Below are 15,468 nucleotides of genomic sequence, written 5' to 3' on the forward strand. Positions count from 1 at the left end.
TCGTTTATTAAATAAAGCAGTGCAATCACACAATAAATGTTCAGAGCTTTCGCTCTCCAAATAACAAAAGCGACATCTATCGTCGCTAAGCTTTCCAATTTTTTTAAAATGATATTTACTAGGACAATGTCCTGTTATTAATCCAGTGTAGGTGCTTAAATCTTTTTTGGAAAGATTGAGTAACCTTTGCGTACTCAAAACGTTGTGCTTAATGAATTGTTTAGGTATTATTCCAATTGGATTGTACCTTGCTTTTTTCCCAGTTCTTTAATTCCATTTTCAGATTAGAAGGCGATAGACCAATAAATGGGTCGGGACCAATAAATTTCTGGGATGAGCCAAGCTTTGCTAATTGATCAGATTTTTCATTTCCTTCAATGCCGCAATGACCAGGAACCCAATATAGATTTACCTTGTTACGACAGGACAATTTCTGAAGTTGATTATAGCATTCCCACACTAACTTTGAAGTGTAGATCATTGATTTAAGGGCATTCAATGCTGCTTGACTGTCCGAAAAAATGCATATGTGGTTGCTTTGGGACAGACTTCTTGGTTCCTTTTGGCACCTTCAGCATATGTGTGCACTTAGAGCAGGTTTACAGAACCTCCTTTACAGCTGTGTCTTACCAGCACAAATATAATGGGTCCAGAAATCCCAGACATCACACTGGACCATATCCTCTACGTGGTCATGGTCTTCACAAAGCGTACAGTTTCGATCGCTGTTATGTTCTTCACTCAACGGTGGTGTTGATCCCTCTGACATTTTGAGGTTATATCCGATGTTGTTCTTCAAGAAACTTCGGATTAATGAAAGCAACTTCCTCAGATCAGTCTCGTTTTGGTCTGCTTGAAGCTGAAATAGGTTTTATTATAAGCATTAAGATTGGTTTAGATTTTATAGTTTAGTTTTAGTTAGCTGTCCAAAACGAGACTGCTCTGAGGAAGTTGCTTTCATTAATCCAAACATGGCTATATTTTTAAGTGCGCAAACTTGATTTTCTATGAATCACTTTCTTTAGTTTAAGGTTCACTGCTAAATGTGTTATGGATCAATTGCGATATGTTTATGGGTAATTCGTACAATTTCAATTCTCATTCTTTAGAAATTTAGTGGTACATTTTTACAATTGTGTTGCTAAATTGTATGTATGTATGTAAGTAGCCACCATCCTAGCTTGGGTCTTGCCCTGCATGCGGCTCCACTCAACAGCAAGATCAAATTTCGTCATCATTCTGAATTCAACATACTGCTGTATGAAGAGCCAAAAGGGGTTGGACGGGCCCGTAAGCAGAGACACTTACGCGAAACCCGCGGGAATAAAAGAATCTCCTTCCAACAAAACGAATAACGAAATTCGCAATACATGTAAGCTTTCCACGGGTTGATTTGCTTAAGAAGAGCGCGTCAAATTCATTGCAACTGTTGAAGTGAAATTTAACTATCTAAAATGACAGTACACATTCCCTCCTAGACTTCGGTTGGCACTCCACTCCATTGTCCAGTTACAACTTCATTGATGCCCTGATGCTCCCTCCCGTCCTAGCATTTATTGTAATTTACATTATAAATTTATATATAATCATGTAATATACAATGTATATAAAATATGTTGTAAAATGAAAAATATAATAAAAAATAAAGATGTTTTACAAAATACAAATAACCTAGATTATTGGGTCCTATACAAACACTTTTTGTTTTATGTGCCATGAAATTACATAATGCATCATTGTATGTTTTGAAAATATAATATTAAAGTATTGAATCAATAGACCGAAAATCGAGGTTATTTGGACATGAGACATTATATTTACAAGGATACTACCAAACCGACCATCAAACGCACTACCCACAAAAGCAGACATGTCCCCTCGAAAATGCAATCGAGAAATGTATAAGAACAATCTTCAACTGGAACGTACTCACCAAATCAATATATCCGGGAGCGCATTCCCGATGCTTATTTTTCTCTAGTTATTTTTAAACAATTCCTCCTCCAGCGATTCCAACAACACAATAACTAAATATCACTTTTCTTTTTCAAGTCACTCTGTGCCCAAAGCAATGCACATCGCAAAAACCTAATAATAGATCAGTGCGGTCGAGTCACACCGGCAACAAAGCGAGAGCACACCAGGCACCTAAGCAACAGGGGGGGGGGGGGGAGAACATCAGCACAAACAATTCTAAATCAAATTATAGCACAAAAAACTATTCAAATGCGAGCACCGAAAAACTACACGCCAGCACAAAGATAGCCCGAGCTCTAAAAAGCGCAGCAAAACACACAACCGTTCTCCAACGCTTCTCAAAGTGGACTGGTATACAATTTTACATAAAATATGGATCATATTGGTATTTTTTTATGGATCATTCACAGGATTTTCTCCGATGTTTTTATGGATTATTTGAATGTTTTTATGGAACGTTTTCCAATATTTTATGGATCATTTATTGATGTCTATATTCAAAAGTATGTTTGTCGGACATAACTCCCCCTTCTTAGTTTGAAGCGTCCCGGTTCAACTCGATGTTCGAATTCCTAGTTGTTTTGATAACAAACTTCGTCCAGATTATTCTTACTTTTTTAACAGGTAAATAGCAATCATAAGAAGAATCATGATTGCGAAAACTCCTGCAAATGAAAAATGATAATTTGTAGTCTCAATGCTTCAATACGCTTTCTGTTGTTGATGTTTAATTCTTGGAAGATATGTGTTTCTGTTGTTATAGTCTGTGTTTTGTTGATTGATGTTGATTGCAGTGGTAGCAATTCCAAATTGAAACTAGTATCAAACTGCGTGTTGTCGAATGTCTTATTCTCTATTTCAATAGAACAATTTCTAAAGGTGATAAGGAAAGATCCTATAATATTTTTGGGACCGTAACCACAATTGTTCTTTAATTGCACAGGTTTGGGTGCGTTTCGAATGAGAACATTACCTTTTCCAAGTATCTTTATTTCTTGATATCCTTTGTATTTTGAAACGGACAATTACTTGGATTTCCCCTTAGTGGTATGCACTTGTCATTTGAAATGTTCTTCAATGTTTGATATTTGCATATGATGTTTTGCTCAATGGTCACACATGTCTCGTTCGTAGTAAATGTTTCATTTGTTCCTAGCACTGCGTATGTGAAAACGATGGGAATGATTTCTTCATTGATAGGAAAGTTTTCGACCATGATCTGCTGATAAGATCCTCGAAGGAATTTTGGAATTTTTATTAGAAACACAATGCATGAATTATAGTAAGCGGCTGGTTCCAGAAATTCGTATGCCTGTTCGTCATTGTTGATACAAACGCCTGATTTTTCCAGTTTTTCAGTTATGAAGTTAAGTTCTGTTGTTTGGAGAATATTTTTTGATAGAATGCCTATCCTAGTCAAAATGATTGCATCCAAGATGTCATCCAACTGTCGCTGAATCACGTCCAAGTTGAAAATAATCCTCTGGAAATGTTTAACTGTTCCCATGACATTTTAATGTTCTTATTTTCTCTCATCTGATTTGTCAGTATATCTGTTCCTTCTTTCTCTCTGCAAATAACTCCTGTTAGTTTATTAATTATCTGTTGAAATTCGTAATTTATTTTAATTTGTTCATTATTGTTCATTATAAGTTGCTTGTGAGTTTCGAAATCCGTCGGATACGGTTCTGTTTTAAGTTTGTTCTTTGTTTTGTGCGAGCGTTCGCTTTGATTGTTTTCGATTGCATTTGGCTTATTAGCGCTGGCACTCTGCCTCTCAAACGGTTATGCGTGTGTGATTGTGGTGGTTTTCTCGCTTTCTGGGAAGTTTTCGAATCTAGAAGGAAACGTGATTCATCGTGTTTGCAAGAATCAGAAGAGATGTCGCTATCTGCAAATTTGTTTTATTTTCTTCGAGTGTGCTCCCGGACCAGAAATGTGTGGCATAGTGAAGCGATCGATGCCTGCGTCGGAGGTGTTGAGTTTTCTAATCGTTCTATGATGGTGTTGGTGATCAGATGTACTCCAAACACTGGAGGGTCTGCGCATTCTGTTGTGAATCCTGCGGTTTGCTTCCAATACAGTAGCGCAGGCGAAAGAGTGATGGATAGTCTCAATGCTTCGGTGTGAAAAGAAAACGCTTGCTGGAGAGTATTGGCAAGGATGATGCATGAAACAGCTTCAAAAACATGGAAAAACAGGCTTATAGCAGATTATTTTGGTGAGATCTTTCTTTTATATTAATTTAAATTTGTTTACATTTTCACATAACCTTTACTTTATATTGCCGAATAGAGATTCCTAAATATATTCCATTTTCTACTAACACAAATGTTCCCTCCCGTGGCATCTATGAAGGTAGTATGGGTTCCTTGCACCTTCTTAAGTAGATGTTGAACTAATTTTCCTTCCTATCCCTTGCGATTGTAAGGATGTGGCCAGGTGTATAATGCGATGCTTGATTTGTAGATTTTAATATGTGGGAAAAACCACTAGTCCCAAGTGTTTTTTTCACGGAAACACACGATATTTTCTACAAAATGTATTGGTTGACCATTATATAGCCCCCTACGATTTGTGCAATCGTTTATGCTGTGCTATGCTATGCTATGCTATGCTATGCTATGCTATGCTATGCTATGCTATGCTATGCTATGCTATGCTATGCTATGCTATGCTATGCTATGCTATGCTATGCTATGCTATGCTATGCTATGCTATGCTATGCTATGCTATGCTATGCTATGCTATGCTATGCTATGCTATGCTATGCTATGCTATGCTATGCTATGCTATGCTATGCTATGCTATGCTATGCTATGCTATGCTATGCTATGCTATGCTATGCTATGCTATGCTATGCTATGCTATGCTATGCTATGCTATGCTATGCTATGCTATGCTATGCTATGCTATGCTATGCTATGCTATGCTATGCTATGCTATGCTATGCTATGCTATGCTATGCTATGCTATGCTATGCTATGCTATGCTATGCTATGCTATGCTATGCTATGCTATTTTTTTTTTTTTTTTTTTTTTTTTTTTTTTTTTTTTTTTTTTTTTTATACAGGGGGGAATCTGCTCACAGACACCTGAGAAGGAACTCAGGGTGTGGGGATGGGAGAATTTCACTCCCGACCCACTAAACCTTACCCTGTGCGCTTGGCCCTTGGCCTCCCCGGAACCGCCCGAAGGCATTACTTCGTGGGAGGGGCCGCTGTAGCGCTATGGCGCCTCTCTAGCAATACTCTAACGATCTGGTCGGGCAGTAGGTAACTGCTGCTCGGCTCGCCACTGTCGTTGTAATACCGAAACTATGTGGGTGACCGCAGTCACCACCGCGCTCCAGTTCTCGGTGGTACCACACATCCTATGAACGATGTTGTCCGGACTGGTATCCGCTCCGCATATCGCTAGCATAGCGCTCGATACTGGCTCGAAACGTGGACAGGCAAACACGACGTGTTCGGCGGTCTCCTCGACACCAGCACATGTGGGGCAGGTGGGAGTACTTGCATGTCCGAACCTATGCAGGTAGCTCCTAAAGCAGCCATGGCCTGACAGGAACTGTGTCAGGTGGAAGTTTACTTCCCCATGGCGCCTGTTGACCCAGCTTGATACGGAAGGTATCAAGCGGTAAGTCCACCTCCCCTTTGTGGAGTTTTCCCACTCCAATTGCCATCTCGCGGTCGACACAACTCGCGCGTTGTTGCGCACCCCTCGAACGGTCCTCGCGTCATAACACGCCACATCCTCCTTAATGATAAGGCTGATTGGCATCATCCCTGCTATGACACAGACGGCCTCTCTCGAGATAGTGCGGTATGCACTGGCCACCCTTAAGCACATTAGCCTGTGTGTACTCTCTAATTTCTGCCTGTGGCAGTCAATATCCAGTACCGCAGCCCACGCAGGGCCGCCGTATCTGAGGATAGATACTACGACCCCAGCGAGGAGCCTGCGCTTACTGGCATTCACTGCCGAGCTGTTTGACATCATACGGGATAATGCCCCCACAGCCATAGACGCTCTCTTGCAGGCGTACTCGACGTGGCAGCCGAAGCTGAGCTTATCGTCGAGCATAACCCCCAAGAGTTTTAGAGAGCGCACAGACCTAATTGTGCTTCCGCCGACTGCCAACGTTGCATGCTGTACTGACATGCGATTGTTGACTACGACCACTTCCGTCTTGTGATGGGCGAGCTCCAGTTTCCTGGTTCTCATCCATTCCTCCACAAGCCTGACGCAGTGGGCCGCTGTCAGCTCTACCTCCTCGAGGGATTCCCCGCAGACTACCAGCGTGACATCGTCGGCAAAACCTACAATTTTCACGCCTACCGGGAATTTTATCCTCAACAGTCCATCGTACATGACGTTCCATAACACCGGGCCCAGGATGGAGCCTTGTGGCACACCTGCGGTGACTCTAACGCATTTTTCGCCATCTTCTGTGTCGTACGTCAACACACGATTCTGGAAGTAGCTTTCCAGAATCTTATACAGCCCTCCGGGAATTTGGAGCTGGTGTAGCGAGCGGGCTATCGCCCCCCAGCACGCGCTGTTGAACGCGTTCTTCACGTCTAAGGTTAGCACCGCGCAGTAGCGAATGCCCCTTCGTTTCCGATGGACCACCTCTGCCGTCTGGATGACGTCGCGGATGGCGTCCACCGTGGATCTGCCCTTTCGGAACCCGTACTGGCTGCTTGACAGGCCGTCTACACCTTCGGTGTAGGCCGACAGCCTGTTGAGGATGACCCTCTCAAGCAGTTTCCCAGTGGTGTCCAGCAAACAGATGGGTCTGTATGCTGACGGGTCCCCAGGGGGTTTTCCTGGCTTCGGAAGCAGCACCAGCTTCTGCCGCTTCCACGCGTCTGGGAAGACGCCTACGTCCAGACAAGTCTGAAAAACAGAACGGAACATGTCTGGATTTTCCGCAACGGCCGCCCTCAGAGCCACAACCGGGATCCCATCTGGGCCCGGGGCCTTGCCCACCACCAGCGACCTGGCAATACCGCCAAGTTCACTGTTCGTCACTCTAGACACTTCTCCCTGATCCGCGCCTGGGATCCGCGGCCAGGAGTCTACGTCCCTACGCGGGAACAGGAACCCAACGATCGGAGCCAGTACCGCTGGTGATCTCTCCGGGGGTGCCGTCACGCCGCGGGTCTTTGCCATGACCACTTTGTAAGCATCCCCCCATGGGTTCGTGTTGGCGCTTTGGCATAGGCTGTCAAAGCACGCGCGCTTGCGTCTGGCGATCTCTTTATTGAGGGCTGCCTTAGCCGCTCGGAGAGCGACGCGGCGTTCCTCGCGAGATTCAGTCGTACGAGCTCGTTGCATCCTCCTTCTCGCCTGGAGGCAAGACGCCCTGAGGATAGCAATCGACTCGCTCCACCAGTACACCGGTCTGTGGCCATGCCTGGGATAGGCTCTCCTAGGCATGGTTGTATCGCACGCCCTTGTCAGTGCTGCTACCAGTTCTTCCCCCGTCAGATCCGGGGTTATTCGCTCCCGCCTCAGTGCTTCGCCGAAGACCTCCTCCTCGAAGAACGACGTCCGCCAGCCTCGAGCGCAGGAATGCTATGCTATGCTATGCTATGCTATGCTATGCTATGCTATGCTATGCTATGCTATGCTATGCTATGCTATGCTATGCTATGCTATGCTATGCTATGCTATGCTATGCTATGCATGCTATGCTATGCTATGCTATGCTATGCTATGCATGCTATGCTATGCTATGCTATGCTATGCTATGCTATGCTATGCTATGCTATGCTATGCTATGCTATGCTATGCTATGCTTTGCTATGCTATGCTATGCTATGCTATGCTATGCTATGCTATGCTATGCTATGCTATGCTATGCTATGCTATGCTATGCTATGCTATGCTATGCTATGCTATGTTATGCTATGCTATGCTATGCTATGTGAAGTTGTTCGCCTCCCCGTGGTGCACCCTGGAAACGATGGACCACCAGTGCTGCGGTACTGATCCAGTCGGCTAATCGAACAACAAACGAGGGGAAGCGCCGGAAGGTGCCTTGCGATCGATGTCAGTAAGATCGCAAGTATGTATACTGACACACTGGCATTATGTAGGACACTGAGTGGAAACTTACCATAAACCACGCTACGGGCTGGCACTCAAGGTATTTCATTCTCTTAGTAGAGTCGGGTGGAACCGGCCGAAACGACGTTTGAGCTAATGCCTTGTTTGTCTCCGTCCCATAAAACCCTGGCAGGCCTTAGAATACGTTCCTCCCGTGCCACCCACTTGGGGCTGCGGTGGGAATAGGTTCGGTTGAGTTATTCCCGTCTTACGCGATCCGGCTCTGAACATAACGCCCCATGAAGGCCTATGTCAACCCTCGTCATGGACCTCACTGCTCGCATAGGCACCCATGGGGATCAATCAGCGACTATTCCATTTGCACGGTAGGATAGCGGTCTAAGGGGGACCCAACAGTCGGGATGATTTCAAACAATCATCAACAAAACCAAAAACCCCAAACCCCAGTTGAACAAGTCGCCGAGGAGGCGACCGCGAACCCGTTCGCGAAGGGAGGTCTACCCAGATCTCCTGAACACAGAGAGCCGAACAAACGGTCGAAATCTCCGCGCGATGCAGAGACAACGGCCGGGATCGGTGGACAGCCGGAAGAGCAGCCGAAGGACTGGCCCGGGCTAATCAGAACTATGAATAGCTTTGGGCCCCTCCCTAGGCTGCTGGCAATCGCGGGACAACTCGACGCCATAATAGAGTTCACGAGTACGAAGAGCAACATCGCGAAGGACCTAAAGCAGGCCTTGCGACAGCTCCGTGCAACAGTGAACGAGGCCCAGGACGACCACGAGCGGCTCAGGAAGCGACTAGAGGTCGCAGAGAGGGCGGAACAGAAGGAACCGAAGTCTACCCAGACGGACGCCTTCAACTTCGCGGGCAACAATACGATGTCCAGCGAGGCCCTCCACTTTGCCGTTACGCAGGGACAGAAGCGTAATCGACCCTCACCTTCGCCAGTAAAGGGCGCAGCACGCCCTAAGAGACGGAAAGTCTCTGTGCAGGTGGAGAGTGAGGTGGTTGCCCATCAGTCCAATGCTTCAGTGGACGTACCGAAGAAGAGGGCTGGAATAGCCAATAGAAATACTGAGAAACCTAGCGGCTCCAAGGGCGGGAAGCAGGGCGGTAAGAAGGGTACCCCCCGAAACCCCCGAAACCCCCGAAACCCCCGGACAAAACTGCCCCCAAGAGCAGTGCTGCCCGGACCAGGAACAAGGGCGAAGCTCTCATCCTCAAGACGGACGCGTCGAAATACGCGGAAGTCTTGAAGAAAATGAGAACGGACGAGCGCCTTGTGGAGATGGGCAGTAACGTGAGGAGCATCAGGCGCACTCGTACAGGCGAGATGCTCCTGGTGCTCAAACGTGGTGCTAAGGACCAGGGACCAACCTACCAGAAACTGGCAAAGGAGGTTGTTGGTTCTGGGGTGCAGGTGAAGTCGCTAGGCTCGACTATCACCATCCAGGTCAAGGACCTGGACGAAGTGACGGAGGCGACCGAGATAGTCACGGCGCTCCGGGAACAGTGCCAAGTCGAGGTACCGCAATCAGCGATTACCTTGAGGAAGGGGCTGTTCTCCACCCAAGTGGCTACCATCAGGCTCTCTGCAGCTGAGGCCAGAAAGGCGGTAGCCGCAGGGAGGGTGCGAGTGGGCTGGTCGGTCTGCCCCGTCAGTATTCCCCGACCGGTGACGGCTTGCTTTAGGTGCTTCGGTCAGGGCCATGTGGCCCGTGACTGCAAGAACACCGACAGGAGCAAGCTTTGCAGATGGTGCGGCTTGGAGGGCCATAAGGCGCGAGGTTGCCAAAAGCCGCCGAGGTGCACTATATGCGCGGAGAAGGGGAATACCCCTACCAACCACATGGCAGGTGGCCCCCGCTGCCCGGGGTCCAAGAGCAATGCTGCTAAGGCAAAGAGCAATGCTCAGCCATGTTCGAGGTAGCGCAGTTGAACCTGAACCACTGTTCGGCTGCCCAGCAACTGCTGTGGCAATCGGCAGTGGAATGGGGAGCGGATGTCGCAATCATCTCTGACCCGTACCGCGTCCCAACCGGCAACGGGAATTGGGTCACGGACGCGTCGGGGATGGCGGCGATATGCACGATGGGGAGCTTCCCCATTCAGGAAGTAGTTGTGTCCAACTCGAGCGAGGGATTCGTGATCGCCAGGGTTAACGGAGTATACTTAAGTAGCTGCTATGCTCCGCCCAGGTGGTCTATCGAGCAATTCTCGCAGATGGTGGACAGACTGACTGCGGTACTTGTCGGCCTAAGACCGGTGGTCATTGCGGGCGACTTTAACGCATGGGCGGTAGAGTGGGGTAGCCACCACACCAACCAGAGAGGATGCATCCTACTGGAGGCAAAGCTGGACGTTGTACTATCCAACACCGGCTCGGTCAGTACCTACAGAAGGAATGGTGCAGAATCCGTCATCGACGTGACATACTGCAGCCCGAGTTTGGAGGGCAACCTACACTGGAGGGTCGATGAGGGCTACACTCATAGTGACCATCAGGCGATTCGGTACAGTGTGGGGCCAGGTGAGAGGCGAGTGGCAGGAGGAAATTCTTCCTGCGCTCGAGGCTGGCGGACGTCGTTCTTCGAGGAGGAGGTCTTCGGCGAAGCACTGAGGCGGGAGCGAATAACCCCGGATCTGACGGGGGAAGAACTGGTAGCAGCACTGACAAGGGCGTGCGATACAACCATGCCTAGGAGAGCCTATCCCAGGCATGGCCACAGACCGGTGTACTGGTGGAGCGAGTCGATTGCTATCCTCAGGGCGTCTTGCCTCCAGGCGAGAAGGAGGATGCAACGAGCCCGTACGACTGAATCTCGCGAGGAACGCCGCGTCGCTCTCCGAGCGGCTAAGGCAGCCCTCAATAAAGAGATCGCCAGACGCAAGCGCGCGTGCTTTGACAGCCTATGCCAAAGCGCCAACACGAACCCATGGGGGATGCTTACAAAGTGGTCATGGCAAAGACCCGCGGCGTGACGGCACCCCCGGAGAGATCACCAGCGGTACTGGCTCCGATCGTTGGGTTCCTGTTCCCGCGTAGGGACGTAGACTCCTGGCCGCGGATCCCAGGCGCGGATCAGGGAGAAGTGTCTAGAGTGACGAACAGTGAACTTGGCGGTATTGCCAGGTCGCTGGTGGTGGGCAAGGCCCCGGGCCCAGATGGGATCCCGGTTGTGGCTCTGAGGGCGGCCGTTGCGGAAAATCCAGACATGTTCCGTTCTGTTTTTCAGACTTGTCTGGACGTAGGCGTCTTCCCAGACGCGTGGAAGCGGCAGAAGCTGGTGCTGCTTCCGAAGCCAGGAAAACCCCCTGGGGACCCGTCAGCATACAGACCCATCTGTTTGCTGGACACCACTGGGAAACTGCTTGAGAGGGTCATCCTCAACAGGCTGTCGGCCTACACCGAAGGTGTAGACGGCCTGTCAAGCAGCCAGTACGGGTTTCGAAAGGGCAGATCCACGGTGGACGCCATCCGCGACGTCATCCAGACGGCAGAGGTGGTCCATCGGAAACGAAGGGGCATTCGCTACTGCGCGGTGCTAACCTTAGACGTGAAAAACGCGTTCAACAGCGCGTGCTGGGGGGCGATAGCCCGCTCGCTACACCAGCTCCAAATTCCCGGAGGGCTGTATAAGATTCTGGAAAGCTACTTCCAGAATCGTGTGTTGACGTACGACACAGAAGATGGCGAAAAATGCGTTAGAGTCACCGCAGGTGTGCCACAAGGCTCCATCCTGGGCCCGGTGTTATGGAACGTCATGTACGATGGACTGTTGAGGATAAAATTCCCGGTAGGCGTGAAAATTGTAGGTTTTGCCGACGATGTCACGCTGGTAGTCTGCGGGGAATCCCTCGAGGAGGTAGAGCTGACAGCGGCCCACTGCGTCAGGCTTGTGGAGGAATGGATGAGAACCAGGAAACTGGAGCTCGCCCATCACAAGACGGAAGTGGTCGTAGTCAACAATCGCATGTCAGTACAGCATGCAACGTTGACAGTCGGCGGAAGCACAATTAGGTCTGTGCGCTCTCTAAACTCTTGGGGGTCATGCTCGACGATAAGCTCAGCTTCGGCTGCCACGTCGAGTACGCCTGCAAGAGAGCGTCTATGGCTGTGGGGGCATTATCCCGTATGATGTCAAACAGCTCGGCAGTGAATGCCAGTAAGCGCAGGCTCCTCGCTGGGGTCGTAGTATCTATCCTCAGATACGGCGGCCCTGCGTGGGCTGCGGTACTGGATATTGACTGCCACAGGCAGAAATTAGAGAGTACACACAGGCTAATGTGCTTAAGGGTGGCCAGTGCATACCGCACTATCTCGAGAGAGGCCGTCTGTGTCATAGCAGGGATGATGCCAATCAGCCTTATCATTAAGGAGGATGTGGCGTGTTATGACGCGAGGACCGTTCGAGGGGTGCGCAACAACGCGCGAGTTGTGTCGACCGCGAGATGGCAATTGGAGTGGGAAAACTCCACAAAGGGGAGGTGGACTTACCGCTTGATACCTTCCGTATCAAGCTGGGTCAACAGGCGCCATGGGGAAGTAAACTTCCACCTGACACAGTTCCTGTCAGGCCATGGCTGCTTTAGGAGCTACCTGCATAGGTTCGGACATGCAAGTACTCCCACCTGCTCCACATGTGCTGGCGTCGAGGAGACCGCCGAACACGTCGTGTTTGCCTGTCCACGTTTCGAGCCAGTATCGAGCGCTATGCTAGCGATATGCGGAGCGGAATGCGGAGCGGATACCAGTCCGGACAACATCGTTCATAGGATGTGTGGTACCACCGAGAACTGGAGCGCGGTGGTGACTGCGGTCACCCACATAGTTTCGGTATTACAACGACAGTGGCGAGCCGAGCAGCAGTTACCTACTGCCCGACCAGATCGTTAGAGTATTGCTAGAGAGGCGCCATAGCGCTACAGCGGCCCCTCCCACGAAGTAATGCCTTCGGGCGGTTCCGGGGAGGCCAAGGGCCAAGCGCACAGGGTAAGGTTTAGTGGGTCGGGAGTGAAATTCTCCCATCCCCACACCCTGAGTTCCTTCTCAGGTGTCTGTGAGCAGATTCCCCCCTGTATAAAAAAAAAAAAAAAAAAAAAAAAAAAAAAAAAAATGCTATGCTATGCTATGCTATGCTATGCTATGCTATGCTATGCTATGCTATGCTATGCTATGCTATGCTATGCTATGCTATGCTATGCTATGCTATGCTATGCTATGCTATGCTATGCTATGCTATGCTATGCTATGCTATGCTATGCTATGCTATGCTATGCTATGCTATGCTATGCTATGCTATGCTATGCTATGCTATGCTATGCTATGCTATGCTATGCTATGCTATGCTATGCTATGGGGCATGAAGTAGTTCGCCTCCTCGTGGTGTGCCCTGGAAACGTTAATTATCGAACCCAAGGGAGAGATATTGCGGCTAAACGAACTACCGCAGAGAAGCCCTGCACAAACCCTCGTTGTGCAAAGGCAGGAGTGACGCCGGGTTCTTAGTGCTTAGCACAAGCAGCTGGTAAGCGGTCACATCTGTCCTAAGCTACCCTGTTGGACAGTTGGCTGGCTATCACGTCTGCTTGGAACCGAGGCGAACAACGAACAGCGAACAACAAGAGGAGGTTGAGAAGCCCTGCACAAACCCTCGTTGTGCAAAGGCAGGAGTGACGCCGGGTTCTTAGAGTGCTTAGCACACGCAGCTGGTAAGCGGTCACATCTGTCCTGTATGGGCCCTGGACAGTTGGCTGGCTATCACGTCTGCTCTAGAACTCAGGCGAACAACGAACAGCGAGCAACAAGAGGAAGGCCCTGCACAGCTGCTCACTGTGCAGTAGCGAGTGTCATGTCTGACACAACACTTAGTGATGCGCCATAGCGCAACCAGCCCCCTCCCATGACGTAATGCCTTCGGGCGGTTCCGGGGAGGGCAAGGGTCTAGAGCACAGGGTAAGGTTTAGTGGGTCGGGAGAGCTACTTCTCCCATCCCCACACCCTGAGTTATCTTCTCAGGTGTCTGGGAGCAACTTCCCCCCTGTAAAAAAAAAAAAAAAAAAAAAAAAAAAAATGCTATGCTATGCTATGTTATGCTATGCTATGCTAAGCTATGCTGGGTGTGGAGTTGTTCGCCTCCCCGTGGTGCACCCTGGAAACGATGGACCACCAGTGCTGCGGTACTGATCCAGTCGGCTAATCGAACAACAAACGAGGGGAAGCGCCGGAAGGTGCCTTGCGATCGATGTCAGTAAGATCGCAAGTATGTATACTGACACACTGGCATTATGTAGGACACTGAGTGGAAACTTACCATAAACCACGCTACGGGCTGGCACTCAAGGTATTTCATTCTCTTAGTAGAGTCGGGTGGAACCGGCCGAAACGACGTTTGAGCTAATGCCTTGTTTGTCTCCGTCCCATAAAACCCTGGCAGGCCTTAGAATACGTTCCTCCCGTGCCACCCAGTTGGGGCTGCGGTGGGAATAGGTTCGGTTGAGTTATTCCCGTCTTACGCGATCCGGCTCTGAACATAACGCCCCATGAAGGCCTATGTCAACCCTCGTCATGGACCTCACTGCTCGCATAGGCACCCATGGGGATCAATCAGCGACTATTCCATTTGCACGGTAGGATAGCGGTCTAAGGGGGACCCAACAGTCGGGATGATTTCAAACAATCATCAAAAAAACCAAAAACCCCAAACCCCAGTTGAACAAGTCGCCGAGGAGGCGACCGCGAACCCGTTCGCGAAGGGAGGTCTACCCAGATCTCCCGAACACAGAGAGCCGAACAAACGGTCGAAATCTCCGCGCGATGCAGAGACAACGGCCGGGATCGGTGGACAGCCGGAAGAGCAGCCGAAGGACTGGCCCGGGCTAATCAGAACTATGAATAGCTTTGGGCCCCTCCCTAGGCTGCTGGCAATCGCGGGACAACTCGACGCCATAATTGAGTTCACGAGTACGAAGAGCAACATCGCGAAGGACCTAAAGCAGGCCTTGCGACAGCTCCGTGCAAACGTGAACGAGGCCCAGGACGACCACGAGCGGCTCAGGAAGCGACTAGAGGTCGCAGAGAGGGCGGAACAGAAGGAACCGAAGTCTACCCAGACGGACGCCTTCAACTTCGCGGGCAACAATACGATGTCCAGCGAGGCCCTCCACTTTGCCGTTACGCAGGGACAGAAGCGTAATCGACCCTCACCTTCGCCAGTAAAGGGCGCAGCACGCCCTAAGAGACGGAAAGTCTCTGTGCAGGTGGAGAGTGCGGTGGTGGACGTACCGAAGAAGAGGGCTGGAATAGCCAATAGAAATACTGAGAAACCTAGCGGCTCCAAGGGCGGGAAGCAGGGCGGTAAGAAGGGTACCCCCCCGAAACCCCCGAAACCCCCGAAACCCCCGGACAAA

The 15,468-nt window shown here is 49.6% G+C and overlaps 1 pseudogene; it reads right to left on the minus strand.

Annotated features, from left to right (window-relative positions):
* Positions 1-2,509: 2,509 nt before the first annotated feature.
* On the minus strand, positions 2,510-8,325 carry LOC135714122 (uncharacterized; annotated as a pseudogene).
* Between the last annotated feature and the right edge of the window lie 7,143 nt (positions 8,326-15,468).

The sequence above is a fragment of the Ochlerotatus camptorhynchus genome, unplaced genomic scaffold (genome assembly GCF_037179485.1).
Source record: "Ochlerotatus camptorhynchus isolate MF236.1 unplaced genomic scaffold, CSIRO-AGI_Acam_v1.1 ptg000618l, whole genome shotgun sequence".
Taxonomy (NCBI): Eukaryota; Metazoa; Arthropoda; class Insecta; order Diptera; family Culicidae; genus Ochlerotatus; species Ochlerotatus camptorhynchus.